The 26001-nt window shown below is 35.9% G+C and overlaps 1 protein-coding gene across 3 annotated transcripts in view; it reads right to left on the reverse strand.

Annotated features, from left to right (window-relative positions):
- The window catches only part of Foxp2 (forkhead box P2), a 545581-nt gene that overhangs the window by 464050 nt on the left and 55530 nt on the right, over nucleotides 1-26001 (reverse strand). For all 3 annotated transcript variants that reach the window (XM_037203509.1, XM_028871779.2, XM_037203507.1), the window contains one exon: nucleotides 5624-5766. The gene's annotated coding sequence lies outside the window, so the exon portion shown is untranslated. The remainder of the gene's footprint in view (nucleotides 1-5623; nucleotides 5767-26001) is intronic.

Raw genomic sequence — 26001 nt, forward strand, 5'->3', positions numbered from 1 at the left:
TTGTGAGGTGGAATTGTAATTCAGTGTTTAAAAAATATGTATCTAGGTCCAACAACAAAACAATTTCTTCCCATATGGTCAGTTTCTGACAAATACTGTTTTGAATTTTCTTGGCAATACTTTTAAGAATAAAACTAAAAACCACACACACACACACACACACACACACACACACACACACACACACATACACACACACACATAATATCGCCAGGTGGCGATAATGCACACCTTTAGTCCCAGCACTCAGGAGGCACAGGCAGTTGTATCTGTGTGAGTTAGATGCCAGCCTGGTCTACAGAGCAAGATCCAGGACAGGATGCCAGCCTGGTCTACAGAGCAAGATCCAGGACAGGCACCAAAACTACACAAAGAAACCCTGTCTCGAAAAACCAAAAATAAATAAATAAATAAATAAATAAATAAATAGGATAAAACTAGATATCATGATATCATTCTTGCCATACAGAGGTGGCACATGTCTTTAATCCTAGCACTCAGAAGGCAGAGGAAGGAGGATCTCTCTCAGGCCAGCCTGAGCTACAGAGGAAGCTCTAGGGCAGTTGAGGCTACACAGAGAAACCGTGTCTCAAAAAATAAAATAAAACAAAGAAAAAAACATAAAAGAGACACTGTAGGTGATTTTAAAAGTGAGAGTATCTTTCTTAATACTAATACTCCTAAAATAAGAATTGGCATAAAACATCTATCTACCAATATCTGAAAAGCAACTAAATTTTCATGTTTATATACAATCACTAATACACCTCCTTCAGGATTATCCTTCTGCTTCATCCAAGAAACACTTTAACATCAAGGATAGTTACTACCCCCAAGTAAAAGATGGTAAAGGATATTCCAAGCAAATGAACCCAATAAAAAAACCGGTATAGCCATTTTAACATCTGACAAAATAGACTTCAAACAAAATTTAATCAGAAGAGATAGTGAAGGACAAAACATTTTCATCAAAGGAAAAATCCACCAAGATGACATTTCAATTTTTATCATCTATGCCACAAACACAAGGACAAGAAAGTTTGCAAAAGAATCACTGCCGAAGCTTAAATCACACAGAGACCCTCACACAACAATCAGTACACACTCTCAACAGTAGACAGCTCATCTGGACAAAAGCTAAACAGACACATGATGGTGCTAACTGACATTATAAACCAAATGGAACTAACAGATATTTATAGAACACTTCACCCAACCACAAAAGAATATACCTTCTCTGCACCTCAGGGAACTTGACCAAAACTGACCACATACTCAGACATAAGCAAGCCTCAAAAAATATAAGAAAACTGAAATACCATACTACATCCTATCTGATCACCACAGATTAAAGCTCAATACAAACAACAACAGAAAGAAGAGAAAGCATACAACTTCAAGGTAATAAACAATTCACTATTGAATGAAAAATGGCTCAGGACAGAAATTAAGGAAGAAATTAAGACTTCTAGAATTAAATGGAAGTGAACACAAAATAAAGCCAAATTTATGGGACATAATGAAGGCAGTTTTAAGAGGCAAGTTCATAGCAACAAGTGCCTACATTTAAAAAATTGAGCACTTTCACACTATTAACTTAGCAGCACACCTGAAAGTTCTATAACAAAAAGAATGAATCACACCCAAAAGATGAAATAATCTAATGATAATTAATGATTCTTTAAAAAATATCAACATATTGACAAACCATTATCCAAATTAACTGAAAAGTGGACAGAAAATATTCTAATTAACAAAATTAGAAAAGGGGGACATATCAGCAGACACCAATTAATTCCAGAGAATCAAAAGACATAGTTTAAAAACCTGTACTGCATCAAATTGCAAAATGTAAAAGAAACAGATAATTTTCTAGATACAGACCACTTATCAAAGTTAAATAAATATCAGATAAGTAATTTAAACAGACCTATAATCCCTAGTGAAATGTAAAATGTAATTAAAAGTGTACCAGTCCAAAAATCCCAGTGCCAGAATGTTTTAGCTCAACATTCCTCCAGACTTTCAAAGAAGAGTGAATGCCAGCACTCCTCAATTTATTCCAAAAAATAGATACACAAGAAACATTGTATAATCATTTTATGAGACTATAGTTACCCTGGTTCCCAAGCCCCACGAAGACACAACAAACAATGAGAATTACAGACCAATTACCCTATGAAAACAGATGCAAAATTTTTCAATAAAATACTTGCAAAACAGATACAAGAACGCACCAGGAAAATTACCCTATATGATCAAATAGGCTTCTTCTCAGAGATGTAGGGATGGTTCAACATACATAAATCAATAAATGTAATCCATCATATAAACAAACTGAAAGAGAAACACCTACATGGTCATCTCAAAATCCAATACCCCTTCATGATAAAATTACTGGTGAGATTAGGATACAAGGGACATATATAAACATATTAAAGGCAGTTTACAGCAAGCCCACAGTTAACATCAACTTAAATGGAGAGAAACTCAAAGCAATTCCACTAAAATCAGGAACTATACAACGTTGTCCACTCTTGGTATACCTATTCAATATAGTACTTGAAGTCTTACCTACAACAATAAGGCAACTGAAGGAGATCAAGGGGATATAAATTGGAAAGGGAGAACTCAAAGTGTCTTTATCAGCAGAAAATATGATAGTATATATAACCCAAAAATTTTCAGTGGGAAACTCCTACAGCTGATAAACACGTTCAGCAAAGTAGCTGGATACAAAATGAATTCACAAAAATCAGTAGCCCTCTTATGTAAAAATAACACTTGGGCTGAGAAAAAAATCAGGGAAACAATACCTTTCACAATAGCCTCAAACTATGTAAACTATTGTGTGTTAACTCTAATCAAGCAAGTGAAAGATTTGTATGATGAAAACTTTGAGACACTAAAGAAAAAAATTGAAGATGCTGTCAGATGATGGCAAGATATTTCATGTTTATGGTCCTGTAGAATTAATATAATAAAAATGGCCATTCTACCAAAGCAATATACAGATTCAATGGAATCCCTATCAAATTCGAACACAATTTTTCACAGATCTAAAAAGGACAATTTACAGTATGTTAAAATACAAAAGTACCAGGGTAGCTAAAACAGTCATGGATGATAAAAAGAACTGCAGGAGGTATAACCATGCCTGACCTCAAATTGAACTGTAGAGCTAGAGTAATCAAAACAGAATTCTACTGGCACAAAAACCGGCGTGGTGGTCCATGGATCAAACTGAAGACACACATGAATCCACATGCTTATGAACACCCGATTTTTTATAAGTAAGCCATAAATACACCCTGGAAAAGGATAAAAATTCAACCAAGGGTGCTGGTCAAACTGGATGGCTGCATGTAGAGAAAACCACATAGATCCATACTTATCACCCTGTGCAAATCTGAACTTCAAATGGATCAAATATCTCAAAATAAAAGCAGATATGCTGGATCTGATAGAACAGACTTTAGAAGAACAACTTCTATGGCTTTCTGCATAGAACCATTAGCACAGGCACTAAGATAAACAATTAACAAAATGGGACCTCATGAAACTGAGAAGCTTCTGCATGTCCAATAATTCCATCATTCAAAGCAGCAGCCTACATAACAGGAAAAGATGTTTAGTAACTAGAAGTAAAATTAGAAGACTAATTTACAAATGAAATGCTAAATATCAAGAAAACAACCCAATTCATAATGGGGTAGTGATCTAAAGTGAAAATCCTCAAAAGAGGTAAGTAAAATGGGCAAAACCTCATTAAAAAATGTACAATTTCCTTATTCATCAGGGAAATGAAAATCAGAACTATTCTGAGATTTCACCGAACACCTGCCAGAATGTCTAATAATAACACAAGTGACAGCTCATGCTGGCAAGGATGTGTAGTAAGGGAAATATTCATCGATTGCTGGGGGGGAGTGGACACTTATATAGGCATTATGCAAATGAGTGTGGCAGTTCCTCAGGAAGATGGGTATCTGTAAACCTCAGATCCAGCTTACCAATCTTGGAATACACCCTATGGATACTTCATCCTACCACAGAGATATGTGTTCAAATATGTGCATTGCTGCTTTCTTCATAATAACCAGAAACCTGAAGCAAACTAGATGCCCCTGAATGGATGAATGGATAAAAAAAAATGGGGTAATTTTACACAATGGAATATTATTCGGCTGTGAAAAAGAATGAATTTATGAAATTCACAGGCAGACGAATGAAACTAGGAAAAAAATCATCCTGCCTAAGTTAACCTAAAGCCAGAAAGATAAATATGACATGTATTCATTTTATGTGGCTATTAGCTATTAAGCCAATGAAAACCAAGCTACAATCCAGGGAATCATAGAGGATAGGTATAGATAAAGAACTAGTGGCAACAGATAGATCTCTCCAGCAAAGTGCTAACCACTTGCAAGTGAAAATTTGCATTTCTCTAAGGGAATCTCACAGGGGAATCAAATTACTCTTAAGTGCAGGCTGCATTCCCAGCACTAACTAGATGGTCAACAGAAAATGAAATCAGTGGCATCTTTGAAATTTCTTTGTCTCATAATAACATATCAGGGCTTTTTAAAAATTATTTATTTATCAATTTTCTCTTATTTTTATCTTTAGCATGTATATATGCATGTATATTGTCCATGTGTGTGTTTCTCTCTTTTTACCATACAGGTCCTTCATATATATATATATATATATATATATATATATATATATATATATATATTAAGGCTTCTAGTTTAGTGTTGTGTATGTGATTCCTGAGAGTGTGATCAAGTAGGTCTCTGAGTCATTATCTGTTTCATGTGCCTTTTCTTTGTCTATTTTCCTCCACTTTGTTTTGTCCTATACTGACGCAACAGTTTTTGTTTCATCTTATTATATTTTGGTTCATTTAATATTATCCTTTAGAAGCCTATTTGTTTTCTGATGGGAGGATCCAGATGGTAGGTGAGATGGGGAAGAACTAGGAGGAGGTGAGAGAAGGGGAACTGTAATCAGGATATATTATATGAGGGGAAAAAAAGCTATTTTCAGTAAAAGGAAAAGATAATTAAAAAAATCGTAAAAGATACAAAATATTCTTTCCATTATATTTAGCTGACAAAATTGATACAAGTTCATAGTAAGCTAAGAATGCATGTCAGCCCCACAGTCTCAGTATGGGAGATAAAGTAAAAGGTGGAATGTCAGTATTACCATGTGGTGGGTTTAAATAGACATATTATAATGGTCATATTCTCGGGTATGAAAAGGTACACCAAAGGTGGAAAAACAGAGTTTGCAGCAAAAAGACTATACTTGGCACTACTGCTAATATTAAATTAAATAATATCCTTTGCATCAAAACACTCTCAAGTTATTAATAGTTCTCCATCAGAAAGCGCAATGAAAACTAATCCATTTTGCATTGAACATTATTATCCCAAATTATCATCTTAGGTTAAGTTAGTAAATATTAACACGAATCAGAATGCAATGACTACTAAACGAACAACCGCGTATTTGTGGACACAGTACAAACAATATTGTCAACATAGTATTTCCACTAAAACCTGAATAGAAAACTGTCATGAGAGATGGAAAACACAGAGCATTTATCACTTACAAGTGGAGGGATGAACTTCAGCCCTCTCTCTGGATGTCACAGTCTTGTTCTTTGTGCTTGCAATCCTTCTTTCTCCAGGATATTCTTCTATTTACAGAGTAGGTGGGGATCAAACTTCAACAGACGCCTCTGATTTGTTTGATCTAAGGAGAAAGTATACTTTCAGTCAACTGGGACAGAATGCATTAAACCATTTTTTCTTACTATTAGGGAGTAGGACATTTAATCTATTTTCTGTTAGGGTTGAAGTAAACAGAAATGTAGCAACTGCTTTATCGAACATCATAATCAATAAAAAAAAAAACCTAGTATTTTAACACCACTAAGAGAAACCCACGTCTATATACTTCTTCATTTTAATAGCTAGGCAGCAGAGCAAGAGAAAATTAATATTAAAAATCCAAATGACTAGAAAAGCCTCCTCAAATGTATTTTTAAAAGACTGACATAATTTTGCAAATCCATGACTCTGGATGGTCTGGCTGAGACAATTACGTTTTAAACATTTTTACTCATTCATTTTAACATCTCAAAGCTAAAGAATGACAGGATGATTAGAAAGGAATAAAGGAAAATCCATTTTTAAAAACTTTAATGGAATAATAAAAAGAGATGATTTCAAAAGCCTAAGGTAGACCAGAAATATGTAGGACAGGTTCTATAAGTGAACAAGAAATCTATAGTAGGAGTTTTTTTAACGGCACAAGCTTGGAAAACGGCTGCTCGTGCAATGCATCCTGGGAAAATGAGAATACATTAAGCAGATGCTCTCTAATTTTATCATAATTCCTTAATAAATCTATTAGCTGTTAAGAAATACAGTCATTCTTTTTATGAAGATAGATAGAGGAATATGCTATATGAATATCTGATCTTTGGTGTTACAAACATCCATGAACTTAAAAAAAATTCAATCTATTATACAAATTTTTACAAAATTTGTTAAGTTGATAGTGACTATTTTTTGCTTCGTTAAAATTACGTATTAAGATAAATGTCTTCAGTTTGTACTACATACACTAGATGAGAGGTCACATCTGGTGACCTATCTTCAAATCATTCAGTGACTTCTACTGAGTAATATTACAATATAGAGGGAGACCTTAAGGGCAAAATTGAAATAAAATTCTAATGTTTTGGGGAAGGTGTATGACAGTACTCTAAACTTTGTTTTTGCTCAGGAACTAAACACATCACACTGGTGATTCATGTTTTTCTTATGTTTTGGGGGAATTTTAAATAATGGGAATCAATATAAATAACAGACTAACTAAACACAAAAACTAAATTTTATGCAGGGGGAAAAGTACCTCTTAAAAACATTTGTCTCATCACAAATTGCTACTTTCCTTACCCCATTTATTTGGAGTAATTCAAGATTATTTGAAGATGAAACAGCAACACAAATTTTATTACCAAAGATTCAACAGTATTATGTGAGAAAACACTGTCAAGATTAGATTTTTTAGGGTGAGAGAAAAACCTGTTCTGCTTTGCTTTATGAAAATCCAGTTAATCTTGGTCTAATTTAAAAGTCTTATTACTAAGACTTATCAATATGCACTTTCTGTATCAACATATCCACATGGCTGCTCAAAACAGGTAGTTTCTACAGTTTTCAGAGTATGAAAATGGGTCTGTAGTGTTCTGAGTTGCTACAGCTCAATGCACATTCCTTTAGAGCCTTTAAATGGCCAGAGGATGAATTCAGCAGATTTTTGTATACCTGGTCTATTATGTCCTTTACAGCAATACCTATGGTAGTATGTGCCATATGTGAGAGAAGAGTATGGCAAACCCAAATAGGACAGAGCCTTGGTGTGGATAAATTTGCATTTAGATGTGGACATGTACAAAGAACCAAACCACACACACATATTCACCCACATTCCTAACTTTTAAACAACATATATAGGAATACACAGAGCACTCACACATACATTTTCAACATAGACACCAAACCTATGCAATACTTTGCACATAACAATATACACACCAACCTGCACAAAAGCATATATGCACAAGTAAGTGCACTTTGTGTCTTAATAAAATTTGTTTAGAAATCAAACACGGTCAACAAGACAAATAGCAGCCTATAGAAGGGGAAAAGATCTTCACCAACCCCCACATCTGATAGAGAGCTGATATCCAGAATATATAAAGAACTCAAGAAACTAGACATCAAAATACCAAATAATCCAATTTAAAAAATAGGATACAGAGCCAAACAGAAAATTCTCAACAGAAGAATCTCAAATATCTGAGACATTTAAGAATTTACTCAACAGTCTTAGCCATCAGGGAAATGCAAATCAAAACAACACTGAGATACCATCTTATACCTATCAGATGGCTAAGATAAAAAATGCTAACAACAAAAACTCCTTTAATAAAAGGAGTTTATTCAGGTTCACAGTTTCAGCCTACAGGTCATCATGTTGAAAAGTCCAGGAGTAGAAGCTTGCAGCTGTTGGTCACATTCTACCCACATTCTGGAAGCAGAGAGCAATGAATGTATACTTCTGCTCAATTCCTTTCCTCCACATAGGGTTCAGGATCCCAAAAAAAGAATGATGCTACCCACAGTACTTGGGTCTTTCCATCTCAGTTAGTGGTCAGGTTAATCCCACCCAGGCATGTTCAAAAGCTCTCCTTCTTTTTCCTCTTAATTTTCTTTTTTGGTTCTTAATTTGTAATAAAGCTGATATTTTTCACACAAACCATCAATCAGCAAAACTGTGTATTACATTTGACAGTGAATTCATTCTCTATAATGAAATTATAGTTCTTGTAACTAACTACAGTCATTAAATTAGATAAAAAGACAGATGTTATTACGTGGCTGGTACACAGTGAGCCTGAGGATATGAGAACAACGGTTAGTTTGACCATTCTTGATTGCCTGGGATGGACGTGGCTCATACACCACTCAACTATGAGTAGCTATCCCTTTCACTTTGAAAACATCCCCAATTTGAATATCTACTTATTCATGCCAAATATAACTAATTATTATTTATTCATCATTTGATTATTTATTGACAAAGTACTGCCCATTTTAGTTGTTGTTATATCCCGTAATACTTCACAACATAAATATTTGAGGAAAGTATAATACATAATTCCATTATGTCAACATGGATAAATTCAAATAGATGTTTGAGTCCTAAGCTTTGGTTTCCAGGCTATGGTAATATTTTAAGGTTGTAGAATCTATAAGAGGTAGAGCCTGACGGAAGGAAATTACATCATTGAAGGTGTGCTCAATAATGGAGACTTTGAGCATCTCACACTCTCATTGATTTTTAGCAACCATGAAATGTACAGACCTCCTTTCACGCCTGATGTAACAATCCAAACTCAGAAGACATAAGCACTCCATATTGAAACCTCTGAAACTGTGATCCAAAATAATCATTTCCACCTTCTAAGTTGTTTATCTCAAATACTTTCTTCTGTAATGAAAAACTATCTAAGGCAGTTTCCACAAATACAGATGAAGTTTGCCCCTCTGTACTTATCTGCTGACTTAAAGTGACTACTATGTACACACACTCCTAGGTAATTCCTTTCTGAGAGTCTTAACTTATCTCAAGCCTATTCACAGCATTCAAAGGTTTGTTTCTCTGAAAACTGAGTTGGATACTAGTTGTACCCAATGAGATAAGTAGTGAGTAAGTTCTACAGAAGATTCAAATGCCCCAGAAGATCAGGGAAAAATTCAAGAGTGGAGCAGTGGAGGCATCTGTTTCTGGTTTGCTCATTTGCAATCCCAGTTTGTTTCGTTTGCAACAGTGGTTGCAAGTAGTACTAGTTCTGGAAGCAAAGTGCACTCTAAATAATGGAGGAGGCATCTGAGGGTCATGCAGTAAGTATACAAAGACGAAAGTACAGGCCAGAGCAGGGTCAGCTTCCAAGGCGGTACCGTCTGTAAGGGCAGTGCTCAGCAGGTCCCTGATTCTGCCATGTCTGTTTTGTAGGGAAACAGATTTAGTCGTGGGAAGCCGGAAGTTTTCAGGAGATGTAAATGCGATGTGTTTGTGTGTGTGTACAGGAAAGAAAAAGACAGTGATCCAGATTTTAAGATTCTACAACTAATTTAGTATTTAAAATATTACAAATTATAAGAAATAATTTTTGTTCTACAAGGGGCCTGGTCCGGTCCACACAATTTTGTCATCAGTGTTCAATGATATAGTCTATGACCCAGCAATCATGTTACATCATAGACTAAAAAGAGAAATCTGGTTTGAATTTTGATAAATTTTTTTCAAATATCCACCCATATACATTTGAATAAGTATTTGCTATTTACTTTTGTTATCTTCAAATAAAGTGTAAATGTGGTTTCCCAGTCCCTCTTTCTCAGCACATTATCTTCTGACTCTTAAGAATTTTCATGTAAATATTCTGCTAGTAACTCTTATGCAAATTAGTAATGTTTTATTTATCTTCAGAATTTAATCTTGATCCTTTTTACCCAAGAACACATATGTGTTCTTAAATATATACCAAAAAATACCAGATGTCTCCATAAGTAATATAAAAACAAGTAACATTCCTACCTCTGAAATTATAGCCTTGCCCCCACTTCTCCAATAATAATTTCAAATTCATATCCCTCACACCCTAGAGTATCTTTAAACATCATCTCATTATTTTGCAGACTACCAGACCTAACAAGGTTTCCCAAGCATATGTTTTTATAGTCTGTTAAACTGGCAGAAGGAGAAGGGGGAAACACATTAACGTCTAAATTTGAATATATTCAACTGAAAATCATGCAAATATTTCCCCACTGTCTTTTATTGCATGGGCATCATTCAATGTTGTTTAAAATTGAAAACCTGCTCAATAAAAAATAAGGAAAAAAAAAAACATTAGCCTAGAACCTAAAGGCTGTTCATTCTTGACATCAAACTTGTCTGTTTACTCTTGTGTTGGTTTGGTTGCTACTGCTGTGATAAAGCATTCTGACCAAAAGCAAACTCCTTGGGAAGGAGATTACTTGGCTTATAGGATCTATCATAGCCCATCATCATTGACATGATAGGAACTCAAGCAGGAACCTAGAGGCAAGAACTGAAACAGAGGCAATGGAAGGGTGCTACTTACTGGCTTACTCTCCTTGGCTTGCCCAGTTTGCATTCTTATATGCCCCAGGACCACCTTCCAAGGGGTGGAACTACCCACAGTGGATCAGCACTTTCCATTTCAATCAGTAATCAAGATAATGCCCCACAGACTTGCCTACAGGCCAATGGAGATGTTTTCTTAGTTGGGTCCTGTCTTTCCAAATGACATTAGTTTGTGTCAAGTGGGCAAAAACCTAATTTGTACAGCTCTATTCATAGATTTGTCAGTATATCACAGAAGCAAACTGAAATGTACCATATTTGCTTTTTATCAGACTTGAAAGCCTGCGTCGGATCCACCTGAAATGTCTCTTTCCTCTAGAATTCTACTTCTCCAGTCTCAATATACCTTTCAAACTCAGTTGCATTATCAGTACTTTCAGCAAACATTCTCTTATTATCTTATCCAGGAACAAACACGTAGCATTTTCTGAAATGCTTCCATTCAAAACTCTCTACTGCCCAGGGTGGTGATGCACATCCAGTAGTTAGGAGGCTGAGGTAAGTGGATATTTGCAAGTTCAAGGCCAGCAAAGCTATAGAATAAGAGCTTGTCTCAATAAAACAAAAACGAGAGAGAGAGAGAGAGAGAGAGAGAGAGAGAGAGAGAGAGAGAGAGAGAGAGAGAGAGAGAGAGAACATTAAAAACTGTCTACTTAGCAGGGAAAGTAGCTTAACCCAGGCCAGCCAGAAAGACACAGCAAGACACTCTCTGGATAATGACAACAACGAACTATTCACTTAATCTACTGTGTAATATATCTGGTCATATTACTTTTTCACATGAATTAAAACTTCTTTGAACGTAGAGAGTACTTAGTATTGGTCTGTGCCTCTCCTAACAACAGTGTCATTTGGAAGGAAATACTAAAGCACAGAACAAGGTTAAAGCAGGTGCAGAAGAACTCAGTGGGAGACAGGAGCTAACTTTCCAGACCTTCACCTCCCCTACATCAAGCTTTCCATTGCCATTGCTTTCGGGTCTAAATAGTATAGTCCAAGCATATCACTTATGCAGAGAAACAAAGTCATTCTTTGATTTAATTCTGTAAAATCTTACACACACTGCACAGATAGACAAAATACTGGACTTTTAATACATTGGAGTTCTGAGCTAACAGTAAATTTGGAGGACAGAATAAAATTAGACTATTTTTTGTGTGAAAATCACGTAAAAATATATGACAATTTGTTTCAAAATCATATAGGAATCTCTCATATGGATTGTTAAACTAATTTTGTGTTTCTTCTAGAAGCTAAGATTAAAGGCAGCCTACCCAATGTACTTGAACTCTCTCAATGAGTTACCAATTATTTAAAAATAAAACTAAAATTCAAACTGAATAAACAGTATTTTAAAATAAAATATTCCATTATATAGTTTAACAAATCATCAAGTTCCTCAAAATTTAACACATAAATGAATAAATCTATGACTTGATTCATTTGATCATATTTCAACCTAACTACTTTTATCCAATAACAAATAATCATCAGAAAATCTTAATATTAATGTGCATATTGTCCACTACATACACTTCTCATAACTCTTTACAATACAGTTTTACCCATATCTCATATGAGTATTCTGCATGTTTAGAATTTCCAAGTAAAATTAAGTTATCATACAAGCGATAAAAGCAATGACATTCCCAGGAAAGAGCAGGCAATACCAGCACCAAAGGTTTAGGGGATGGCTATTTATTTGTACATGACTTCTGACTAGTTTATGATTATATTGGCTTGTTTATACAGTGGAGAGAAAAATCTATGATGTGAAAACAGGCAGGAGAAGGCAACAAAAACCACAACACCTTATCTATATTACCCTGACAATTGAGTTTGAACAACAGTATTTTCTAAATGTACTCTATTCAGGGCTGGATATGTAATTACCTTCAGTCCATAGTCTAGACATTAATGCTTTCATAGTATTTAAGACTCCTTGTAACATGCTTGCAGCTTTAAGTAAGCAAGGCTAAATCTTGACCAGATAAATTAGCAAAGAATGCAATAAAAGCTGCAATAAAAGAACTTTATCCTACAAACCTTCAAGTTGCTGCTAAATGAGATTTCTTTGAAATGCAGATCAGTTGAACTAGATTAGTGAATTTTAGCTCCTGTCAACATCATAACAAAATACAAATACAATTGTTCCCTGGTCTTATCTCCATGCTTCCATCTGCTGCCTTGTTATTTACTTTCCTTGATTTACTATGCAGATCTAAATAAGGCACATCAAGGAAGGCTTACAGCACAATAGCTTCTTAAGCTTTACATCAAGGTATTTGAAACTGAAGCCAGGCAAGGGCTGCCATCAAAGACATATCTCTAATGAACTTCCATATCAGAGAAGGTTTGGTATTTAATACTGCTGTGAAAAGAAAGAGCTACAAATCAGAATGGCCTATGAAAGAAAATGCCTACAAATCTTGATGAGATTAGCACCTCTAAGAATTAATATCCCAATAAAAATGATGTCTGGTACCTTGAAAAGTTAACTTTCAACCTTTGCAAATATAATGCACGATGTCAGGAGCAGAGAAATCATTTGACAAGGTTAAAAGGTCAGGAAAGAATTTTTAATTTTCCTTCCATGCTAGAAAATAATCTTGTTTTCCTCCTACTTAACAATAAATCTATAACAGAACAAACACTCTTGACTATAATTAACTGATCTGTAACATTACTTTCTGTGTCATTCACATTTTACACAGCTCTCAAAAAGAAAAATTAGGAAAAACTTCACAATAAAATAGTGTAATCTAAAATGACAACGTGCAACATTTGTTCATCAATTCTAGTATTTCCTGTTTCTTCCCCCACAGCAATGTATGGCAACAGAGTAATTGTTCCTGTCATTTTGCAAATTCTGAGATGTGTTTTCATTATATGCCACCATCCTTTATAACAGATACAGAAAGTAAGGAAATAATCCTTCCACTCTCCCTCTCCACTAATTTTATTTTCTCACTTGTATTTCTAACATACTGAACTCCAACAAAATAATTCACAAACTTCATGTGAAAGTTTCCTGAAAACTCCTTGCACTCCTGCCTGACACTTTCTTTCCCATAAGCAATAAGTTCTATAAACAAATGATACTTTGTGGGGCTTTTTTTCCTAAAGAAAACATTTCAATCATTTATGTCATTCTATAGAGAAGATCCCACTAGCGCGTTCTGTTCTGTGGATCAATCAGTTCCAAACCAAAGTAGACATGTTGTTGACTCCGGTGCCTGGAAATCCTGCTGCAGGCTCACCAGATGATGAAAACTGAGGTATGCAGCGTACAGGGCCCCACATGGTATTCAGTAGCTCCTGGGCATGTCAAACTTCACAACTACCCTACAGTCAATGACAGCAAACACCTTCCTTGTTCTTTCTTCCAAACATCAACTTGCCTCTCTATCATTCCTCTGAATTATGGGCAGTCTTCCAGAAGAAACAAAGGCCTAAATAGATGCAGTCTCCCGTGTCTACACAACAGAAATCACAATTGTCTTTTTGCTGGATTTCATTTCATGTAGGTGATGATCCAGACTCATTTACAACCACAAGAGACTGTTTCCTCTTCTCCTTTAATGAAATGACAAAACAACAGATTTGCATACACAATAGCAGGTGGTACAACAGGTTTGTCTGCTCTTGACCTCAAACATGTAAAGGAGGTTTATCTGCAACAGCTGTCTCAGAGGTATTGGTACTCTGATGGGGCAGTCAAAACTCCACCATCTGTAGAAGTGTGTGTTCAAAATGACAATCTGTTTGGAGAACTGATTGATAGCTCACGCCCTGCCTTTAACCATATGTTGAATTCCCAATATTGCAGTTTTACTGCAATATCAGTCCTGCACAAGAAAACTGATATGAGAAAACTTACACGAAAACTTAAAAGTTTGATCATTACCAGACATGTCTTTTCACTATTCTAATACACCATAGGGTACCAGATAATGTTATAATAACAGTATCATGTCCCAGAATACAATTTTCACTTTTTAAGAATTTTAATTGCTAGGATAATGCCCAAAATAACTACATTCTAAGATCCTGCTATCTTAACTGTTTCCTAATCTATTCTTATAGTTTAAGATATGGTTTTAGATTTTAAAAACAATGAAGTCACATTGTTGCTTTTTAAAACTCTCTTATTTTTAGCTTGAATTAAGCGAGGGGATTTTTTCAGGATCTAAGAATTTCCTTGAAGATGAGAGGCTGCCTTTCCCTTCCATGTGAAAATGAAGAATCCAACTTAGAACATGACCAAATGGTTTGTTTTGAGTTGTGTTTGTAGAAAGCAGCATCAGATGCCCAAGGCTTGAGGTTGGATGATCTTTCTAAGGTCTAATTTGCTTGTCAGAAGATGTTATCATAACAAATGTACGATGTCTAGATGTGAGTGGTATTGCTTAAATTAAACAAAGCATCCGCAGCACTTTCTTATGGAGCACTGACCACTTATAAACAAAAGGTTTGTTAAATTAAACAAGCTCCTTGTGACCAGCAAAACAATCTGGCACTACCAGATTAAACGCCCCCCACACAACCCTGTATGCATACATATACTCACACACATCACACACATATCCATGTATACATACATATACTCATACACACACACACACACACACACACAAACACACACACACACACACACATTGCCTAAGTTTAGATTAATGTTCTATTATTAAGACCCCAAACTCTGCTTCCATTATGAAACAACAGAAACAGCAGGAACTTCCAAATTGTCAAACTGACTTAAATTTAATAAAAACTTCTTAATTTTAAGTTCCATAACATTCAAATTTAAAGCAATCCATAATTTATTATGAAAATTAATCTTTCTAATTTGAATGAGACACTTATTCTAAATACTTTTGCAACCTCAAGTGGATACTTTTGAAATTTTATTTCAGTCTCAAGGGATGCTAGTATCTTGCTAAAATAACACTCTTGCTTCTTTCAAATTATGTTTGTTTTTTCCATGATAGAGCGCTTGTACCTGACCACAGAAAAGAGAAAGGAATGTGTATACCTGAAGGCACTTGACTGAAAATCCCCATCCCGTCTGTTTTGTGCCCTCAGTTTTTCAGAACTAAAATTTCATTTAAAGGATGGCCCGTGCCTGTCTCTAATGAGGGGGAGGAGAGGTCATCATGGTCCCTTTAAAGCCTTCCCAAATTTTTAAAAATGAAAATCATTTCCTCAGTAGGTTGTAACTGCCTTTCTAAGCTGCAGTAATCCATCATGTGGATAAATATTTAGACAATATTTTAAACGTGTACAATGTTCTTGAGCGAATGCCACAGTTCCAGGCTGTCATGTAAATACAGTCTGATCAAAACCATTCTGCTTGCATAATAAAAGCCCAGCTAGACACACAACAGTTCATCCAAGGAACAAACATTGATATTTAGGAAAATTGCAACAGGGAAAGTGACCAAAAACGAAATAAACCATAGCAAGTTTGAGGAGTTCAGAAGGTTGTTTTGCTAAAGTAGACATCATCTAAAAGAATACAATCTTTTCTAAACAGGTGATAACACCGTTTTCAAAAAAAAAAAAAAAAGCCATCGGTGAACAATGCTGATACATCTATTTAATGAGCATCACTACACAGCTGGAAGGATGATCAGGTAGCACAAGGCATACTGATGCCAGAGCTGTCTCCAGGGTATGCCTTCAAAGAGACAACAGGACATGTCAGTGTGTGTAAGTTAACTCCTGGTTTGGCAGGGTTGGGGTGGGGGCCGTGGGGAACACAAACATCTAAAAAGGTATATGTGTTCATTCCTGCACTGATTCCTTCTAGAAAAGCAGCGGGGAACTAGTTGTAATGCTTAGCTTGGAAAAACTAGAAATGAATACTTAAGGTCATGCTTCCCAAACTTGTTCATGGCAACATATCCACAAAAATTGGTCTCAGTTATTGCATGCCATACTGAAAAACATGCAAGAGCCAACTTTCCAGGATCCACTCTGCTTCGGTTGGGTACTAAAGAGACACACCTGGCTAGCATACATTATGTATTAATTTCCAAAATTGAAAAAAAAAATCAAATCAGTCACACTTGCCAGTTGAAAGTTATCAATAGAGTAGAAACTTATTAGTAAGCCTAAGCATTATTGTTTCAGTTTAAAATCTTTAAAAGTTGGTCCCTAGTGGAAAATGTCAATACAAACTAAATGGTACTCATTTGACTCCTAAGACTTTCTAATTCAAAAAATGCTATTGAAGATATAGCTCAACTCACAGCACAGAAAAGCCCTGGGTGTGATTCCCAGAACAACGTGAACCAGGCATGACAGTCCACATCGGTAATCTAAGCTCTCAGATGAAGGAGGCAGGAGTATGGGTCAAAGAGTCAAGGTCATGGTCAGCTCAGTGATGAGTTTGAGGTCAGCCTCAGCTACATGAGACCCCGCCTCTCTTTCTCTCACATATGCACACTAAAGCTACTGGCGTTGCTAAAGCATAGAGTACATTGACTAAGAGGCCTCAAATAATTTTCTAGTATCACATTTTACTATATATTCAGTATTTTGTATATGTATGTGTGTGTGCGTGTGTTTGCTAATGAGATGGCATATGTACACAAATGTGAATGTTAATGGAAGGCTTCTCCACCTCCCTCCTCCAGCACTGAAATTAAATATTTGAATCACCACACTTGGCATTTTCATATGGGTTCTCAAACCCAACCTAATGCCTGCAAGACAATCAATTTGAAAACTAAATTTCTTTTTCAGCCTGTATTTCCTTACTATTTCAAAATATTAAATAAAATTACTTTTCTTAATTTGAGAGCACTAAAATTAACACAAATTTTGGCCATAATTACATTTATCTTTATTTTAACACATATCTACATAAAATAATTATAGAAAGAAGTTCCTACTGATAAGCCTTTCTTATCTGATTGAGGATTAAAATAATTTATAGTTTATTTTTTATAGAATGAATATAATGTTTTGCTAAACAAAATATCCAAAATAAATGAGGAATTAATAAGAGAAGTCTGGTGATAGTTAAATGCCTAATGTTATTGATTTTTTGCATGCTAAAGAGCACCTTTTAAAATGAAAAAAAAAATTTGAGAATTTATTTCTACCTATGAAAAGGTTATTTTAATTTGGTTTTACCTTAAAACTATGATAAATATTTTTCATTAGGTTTTATGGAAAACTTATGCTAATAATCACATACCACATTGTTATGAATTATTCATTTATGTCAATTAATCAAATTGTTACAGTAGCACAGGAGACTAGTAAAGGGACAGTTATTTCCTTTTGGCCAACAGAATGGAATCTGGTCTGGGTGGAGATCTAACATTCCTGTTGGGTTGGTCAATTGCCTAGATAAGGGTCAACCCATGTGGAAGTGAATCTACTTTAAGCCATGTTAAAGAGATGAGAAGAATAATTATCCCTTTAAGAGAAAACTCAGTTTTCCTTCCCAGAAACCCTCCAGTGAAGTTTCTGAAGGGCCCCTATAAGGCTTTAATCAATCTGTAGACTTTTCTTTTTCTCTTTTATCCTGTTATCTTTTGTCTGGGCATGCTTTCCTGGTGAGTCTGGGCTTTCCCACTCATTCTCTAAGTTACTGCTTCCCATTCTCTTCTATCATGTGACTGCCTACAAATTCCATGACTTACCTTCTTCCTGTCAGTCAACTTTCTCCTCTGGGAGGATGTGAAGAGTTGCAGTTTTTCTTTATAATTTTTTTTCTTCTTCTCTTCTTCCTCTCTTCTTTTCTTCTTCTTCTTCTTCTTCTTCTTCTTCTTCTTCTTCTTCTTCTTCTTCTTCTTCTTCTTCTTCTTCTCCTTCTTCTTCTTCTTCTTCTTCTCCTCCTCCTCCTCCTCCTCCTTCTTTTTCTTCTTCTCCTTCTTCTTTTCCTTCTTCTTCTCCTCCTTTTCCTTCTCCTGCTTCTGCTTCATCTTTATTCTTCTTCCTCCTCCTCCCCTACCTCTTTTTCTTTTCTTTTTTCTTCTAATAAAATTGCCCATGAACTTTCTTCAGAGTATTTTTAAATTTTTTGTTTTGTTTATAAAATTGAATACTCTTAGAGGGAACCCCAATTTTAACAGTAACATATACAACCCCAAGTGGCACTCCTTGATATTACCGATTTATCAAAGGGCTTTTAAATTAATACTGGCTCCTTCTTCACTTGTAACCTCTAACTTCAGTAAGTAAAATCAACCTGCAGGTATGTGATATTCCAGACTCTGTCTTCAATACCAACAGTTACCAGAACTAGCCAGCCAACAACTGTATGAAAACCAGGGATAGGACACAATTTGCACAATTCCGTGCAAATTGGTATTGCACAGAAAAAGGGATGGAAAATGCAATATGCATTTGGATGGATGAGAAGTAGTTGTCTACAAAGAAAAAACAAAGTCCTAAACTAAGATAAGAGAAATGGAGAAGAAATAAATGGGAAAGAGAAGAAGAAATATAAATTAGTATGTATTTTTAGAACTAAACTAAAATAAACAAAAGAGTAAAGTGCTAAAAGGGCTTTCAACATTAAAGAATAGGTGGTGTTTGGTCGGAATATGTTTGGTCTTTTCTCTGAATACAGAATAGAGGGGGAAAAAAGCAATCTTTTTGGAGTACTGGTCAGAAGCACAGTGAGAACAAAGAGCAAACTAAAACAAAGTCAATGTGCACAAGAATGGCATCACTCAAGACAGTGATTCCATGGATCTCTGCATCCAGTTCCCTCAGTCATTGGATGGGGTTTCTAGCAGGACAATTAAGATGTTTGGCCAGGTGGCTTTCGAATACTTCAGAGATCTATTCAGAGGGCCTGATCCAGTTGGGGGCCCCTCAGCCTTTGGTTCATAGTTCATGTGTTTCCATTCGTTTGGCTATTTGTCCCTGTGTTTTATCCAACCTTGGTCTCAACAATTCTCGCTCATATAAACCCTCCTCTTTCTTGCTAATTAGACTCCCGGAGCTCCACCCGGGGCCTAGCCGTGGATATCTGCATTGGCGAGAAAGAGGAGGGTTTGTATGAACAAGAATTGTTGAGACCAAGGTTGGAAAAAGCACAGGGACAAATATCCAAACGAAAGGAAACACATGAACTATGAATCAATAGCTGAGGAGCCCCCAACTGGATCAGGCCCTCTAAATAGGTGAGACAGTCGATTGGCTTGATCTGTTTGGGAGGCATCTAGGCAGTGGTACCAGGTCCTGGGCTCATTGCATGAGTTAGCTGTTTGGAACCTGGGGCTTATGCACCGACACTTGGCTCAGTCTGGGAGGAAGGGACTGGACCTGCCTGGACTGAATCTACCAGGTTGAACTCAATCCTCAGGGAAGTCTTTGCCCTGGAGGAGATGGGAATGGGGGGTGGGCTGGGGGGAAGGTGGGGGAGGGGGGAGAACAAGGGAATCCATGGCTGATATGTAAAATTAAATTTAATAAATAAACTTTAAAAAAGACAGTGATTTTTCAGTGAAAACAGGTATCTCTAAACCAGCTAAGAATAATTACTTGCAAAATTCTGATAAGAACATGCTGTCCTCAGAAGACTATGGAAATGATAGATAATTAAGAAGAAGAAGAAGAAGAAGAAGAAGAAGAAGAAGAAGGAGAAGAAGAAGGAGAAGGAGAAGGAGAAGGAGAAGAAGAAGACATCTATGGGTTTTAGTTAGAGAGGCCAAGAAAGGGTAACCTACAAAGGAGATTAAAAAGATAACAGCCAAATGTCAGAATGGCACCAATAGAAGATGGTACTACAGTATCAAAGGAAAGCAAACTGTAGGGACTAGAAACTAAAACTTGTTAAATGATGTAGAAGAGATCAAGTCTGCCAAAATGTTAAACATTTTTTATAATTTTTGGAATAAAACATTCAAAAATAATAATTGCTACTAAATTATGTCGAAACTGTTTCTTTTCAAAAATGTACACAATTTAAAATGTATGTATTTGTGGGGCTTTGCCCTGGAAGCTTTTAATGTTGTTGTTGCTGCTGTTGTTGTTGTTGTTAGGGAATTAGTTCTGTCCTCCCATGAAATCCAGGAATCAAATTAGGTTATTGGGCATGGTGACAAGCTGGCTGATTGCTGATGAATCTCCCCAGGCCTGCCATAACAGGGTTTTCACTGTAGTTCAAAGTTGTAAATATAAAAAATGGTGTGACGTTAAGCCAATCACAGTGGCACAGGCCTTCAATCTCAGCACTCAGGAGGAAGAGGCAAGCAGATCTTTGAGTTTGAGGCCACCCTGGCCATAATGAGACTCTGTCTTGAAAAACACAAATAAACAAAAAGTAACAACAAAAATGTGTGAAATCACCTCAAACTCATGGTATTAAGAACCTGCCTCTCCTTACAAGTGAGTAGTTCTTCAAGAAACACAATATGACTGCTTGAATCCATCATCTTCTCTGAGAGAAAGTGAAGACTTCATTCTATCCCCAGGAAGCAATGTGAGGGTGCTCGGAAAAACCTAGTGTGGGACAAGGCCTAGTCCTTACTATCCCGAGTTCTGAATCAAACATATTCTGCACTATTTCCCTTAATAAGCTTTATTTTGTAATTTTACTATATTATGTCAATGATGTGTCTCCTGCCCTCTGCACAAACTATATTCAACTTCAAAAGGTAACTGCAGTTAAACTAGTAGAAGCAAAAAAAACCTGAAGAAATTGAGAGAAAAAGTGTAAACTTTTTAAAGTCTCATCTTACGTTTAGTGATCTTAAACTCACAGAATAAAAGATTAATCAAAGACACAATGAGATGCTTGGAAGCTAATGTACTTGCGTCTGAGCCTGACAACCTGGTTTGAACCCTGCAACACACATGGAGAAGAGAGAGAACTGAATCCTCTAAGTTGTACTTTAACTTCCACAGGAACACGGTGGTGCACACACAAAAGAGGAGAAGTAAAAAATGTATTTGTGTTTCATAAAGACTGATGAAGAACAAACACGTAGTTAATTTGTAAAATAAATCTCAATTCTTTCATTACAAATCCAGTGTCATTTTCTCTATCCTAAAAAACTTAAAGAGCACTTTTTTAATTTCACAGAATTTCATCAGTGAATTTTAGTTTTTAAGAAGATTTTTGATGAATTTGAGGATTTTTTAACTATGTGTGAAGGCCCACACAGGTTTCCTAGTGAGATCTGAGCTTGCTTTACCCAGCATTAGAGGATTGTTTGACCACACATGTGGTCACCAGGTGATTGGAAGGGTCAGTCTGCCCTTGGCTGTGCTAGAGGTTTGTCTTTTGCTCTATCTCTTGGCATTCCTATAAAAGGCCCTTTAAAAGAGACAGGAGGGGCCAATGGATATTGATCCAGGCCCTCCCGAAGCTATCCTGTGTTTCTGTTTCTCTCCCCTCTATCCTTTTATCTAAATATTTCTTGCTTCTCTCTCCTAAAGAGTACCCTGGCAGGAAAGTGGGAGCAGTCCTCCCACAGAGAAATGGGTAGGCTCCCACAACTATGAACTCTCTTTAGAGAGTAACTGATAATGAGTGCAAGTGGTCCGACCAAGGCTGAACTGGATGACCTTTAAGATTCTTTCCACCTCAGACTCTGAAGTGATAATCACGCTATTTCAGGCAGTTGCCAAGTAACATGTCTATTGTTTTTCCTGCTTGTCATATACAACCATGGCAACAACTATCATTTTTCTCAAATGCCATGACAAATTTATGTCATAGTGTCAAATTAGCAATTAGCATTCCCAAAGTTTTTTCCCTTTTATATTATGCACAACCATTCCAAAGATGCTCCCATTTTTTTAAAAGGTATGAAATGTTCAGATTCCAGAAACCAGGAAGTGTAAAAGTACAGAGCCACAAGATAGTCACGAGGTAATGCCTGCCAGACTATGGAATGTCCTCTCCCTGGTTTCCAGGGTAACTGATCACAGAAATGCCTCCACCTGAGGGCAGCCAATGAGAAATGGTGGCGGGCAACCACTCCCTTAGAAGTAATTTCTAGAAGTCCCTAGAAGCGAGCCAATCAGAATTGTACCCGTACTAGCACCCCTAAATGATGTAACCTTGTGACTTTTCCCTTTAAAAACTGAGCTTGCAGACAGGTGGGCGCTTCCTCCAGCCTCCACTGTGTTGGATGTATTGGACGAAGTCCCTGCCTAGGCTTGTATTGCTTTTGGATATCCAGAATTAAACCTTGCTTTTGCATTCCGGAAAAAAAAAATAAATAAATAAAAATAAAAAAAAAATAAAAATAAAAGGTATGAAATGAAAATTCACTTGATGCATGGCAAGAAATGCCAATTTCTTCCCCTTTGTTTGCTTTCCGGCTTCAGCCATTATCCCACAGCCTCTTCAGTCTACCATTGCCTACAAAGATGAATAAAGTGATTTACTCGTCCATCTGTCCCTTTCTACAAACATTCATTGATTCTCCGTGTAGGCCAGTCTTCCAACCTAAGAAAGAACTTGATAGGTCTAGAACCACTATGGCTGTGAAGAAGGTAGCATGCAATGACCGACTTTTGTCAAGACACTATGTAGTTACAAAGCATTTACTATCTAGTTTGTATTCACCCCCAAAGGTATATCTGATTTGCTTTCTCAGGTCAATGAAATTGACTAAGTCTGTGAGGAAAAATATTCCCATGACCTTATTATATGGCTATAGCAAATGAAGACTATCATTTTAAGTGATACCCAATCCCAAACTATGAACACATATGGAAAACAAACATATTTCTCATTATTTAAAGAGTAGTCTAGTAGTATAAAATAGTTCATTAATACCTTTAGAAGACTCAAGCCCTTTCAAAAGGTTTTGAAAAAAAAAAAAAAACACCATGAATAGCATCTGCATATACCCTTAAGTCTTTCAATAAAAGAGAATCTTTGAATAAGAAAGTTTCAAGAAAAATGAAAATTGCTAAAAGCTTACTACATGATGATTGATTTGCTGTTTCTGTTCAATCCTAATTTCCACATTGGGATTAAAAGTTCTAGATTGCTCAACGCTTCATGTATTCAAAAATTAAAATTCAAATGTAATATAAAAAATAATGTAACCATTTTAGCCTTTTGTGGTAAAATTATAGATGACCAAAGCTATTAAAATATATGCAAATATTTCATTTCATAAAATGAAGCATTTCAAAATACTATTTGTTAGTATAAAATTCATGATATAACTAAAACATTTATTTAAAATTTTAATGCAGTACAATACTGCAGACCTCTATTTTACACTAGCCTTGACTACATTTCAATGATAAATTTAAATGTCATAGTTTAGGAAACATGTAGATAATTTTATTTCAGCCCTTTGGGAGTGCAATGTGAAGCTCAGATAGACCTCTTCATCTTGTGGAGTCTGGTGAGCAATTCAAATCACTCCAGTAAAGGAACCATCAATAGAAATGCCACCATAAACATTCCATAGTGTTGCAGGTAGTTAAAAAGAGAATTTCATTAATTTCTTAGCCATTTAAGCACTCATTTTAAGAGCTCTGTTATGTTTACATTGAGAATATGCTGTAATTTACTGGTAGAATTTGTAGTTTGTTCCTGGGACTCTTCCTGTGTAAAATTATTAGGTGATATGAGAATATGAATGTCCAGCACTAAGAATACTTACAATTAAGCATGATTTTCTCTGACAGAAAAAGAATAAGCCACCTTAAGTGAGGCAGTACTGTAATTTCTATAAAGACTTTTCCTTGAAATTGTATCAGAATTTAGCCTGCATTTATGGAATTGTACTTTTACCAAAAATTATATTAATTTTTAAGATCACAAAAATATTATTTTATTATTTCTATTAATACAATATAATGTCTGGGCTGATTAAAGGGTCTTCCACTGTACAAAGTTCTGATGCTTATGCACTTAAGAACTCAGGAAAATAGTATTCATGTCAACTCTTTATAAAAGAGAACAACATCCAGTTCACTTTGAAACTACTGTTTCAAAAAAAAAAAAAAAAAAAAAAAAAAAAACTGAAACACAGTCCCATATGCAAGTGAATTAAAGGCTTAGTGAACAAATTGGCCCACTCTAGAAAAGGTGATAAGATGAGCAAAACAGTATGTGACATCACAGTCTCTCTAACTCAGTGTAGTTCTGATAGCGATGGAAACATTCTAATCATCTTTATGCAAGACGACTGCTACTGCCTGCTCAATACTCCTGGCCCTTGCTTTGGGCCCAAGGCAGGGCTTAGACCTCCTCCCTCCTCTTGAAGTCATGTGAGGCCATTGGAATTGCTTTACTAGTGGGATGAGAACAGCAGTTTATCTAGGGCCAGTATGTGAGTCACTGCATGCTCTATCAAGGCATCAAATTACTGCAAAAGTTCTCACAGCCTAGAATCCCACTGAAGTCAATCAGCAGAAAAAATGTAACCATCTGAAAGGAGTTGCAGCCTCCTTTAAAAACAAACAAACAAAAAACACTGTTGTTGAAAGAAACCAAAGTATCTTGATAAATGCACTTGTGATGGTTAGTATTGTTTGTTGACAGAATCAGGAATCACCTACCAGACACCCTTCAGGCACACCTGTGTGGGATTACTTTCATTAGTTATCTTCTAGGCATGCCTTTGCGAGATTATCTTTAACAGATTAGTTGAAGTGGGAAGATCCACTCTAAATGAGGGGCACCATTTCTGAACAGCATTAAAAGGAGTAAGCTGGCTGAGCATTCCTTGTTGTCTTCTTCGTGACTGGGGATGCAATGTGGACAGCTGCATCTAGCTCCCCGTGCCTTTACTTTCCCCAAATGACTGCACCCTCAGACTGTGAGACAAAGTCAACCCTACCTGAAGCTGCTTTTGTCAGGATATTTTATCACAGTAACAGGAAACGTAACTGATACATCACTAGTTTAAATAACTCTGTTTTACAGGAGTTTTAGAGCAAATTAAGTAGGGAAAACTAAATAAAAGAATTTGAGCAAATGCCCTGAAACATTATTCTGATAAATTATGCCTCTTTAAAAGTAATGCCAGGTTGGAAATTTGGCTCAGTGGCTAAAGGAACTTGTTGTCTTGCAGAGGACCAGGGTTTGATACCTAGCACTCATATGGCAGATCATGACTGTAAGTACAGTCCCAGTGGGTTCTATGCCCTATTTTACCTCCGTGGGTACCAGGAACACATGTGATACATGTAGACAAAATGCATACAGTCAGAACACTCATACACATAAAATAATAATTAAATAAATATAAATAAATAAATCTATAAATAATTTAAAAATTAAATAAAAGTAGT

This window comes from Peromyscus leucopus, chromosome 3 (genome assembly GCF_004664715.2).
Source record: "Peromyscus leucopus breed LL Stock chromosome 3, UCI_PerLeu_2.1, whole genome shotgun sequence".
In the NCBI taxonomy this organism is placed as follows: Eukaryota; Metazoa; Chordata; class Mammalia; order Rodentia; family Cricetidae; genus Peromyscus; species Peromyscus leucopus.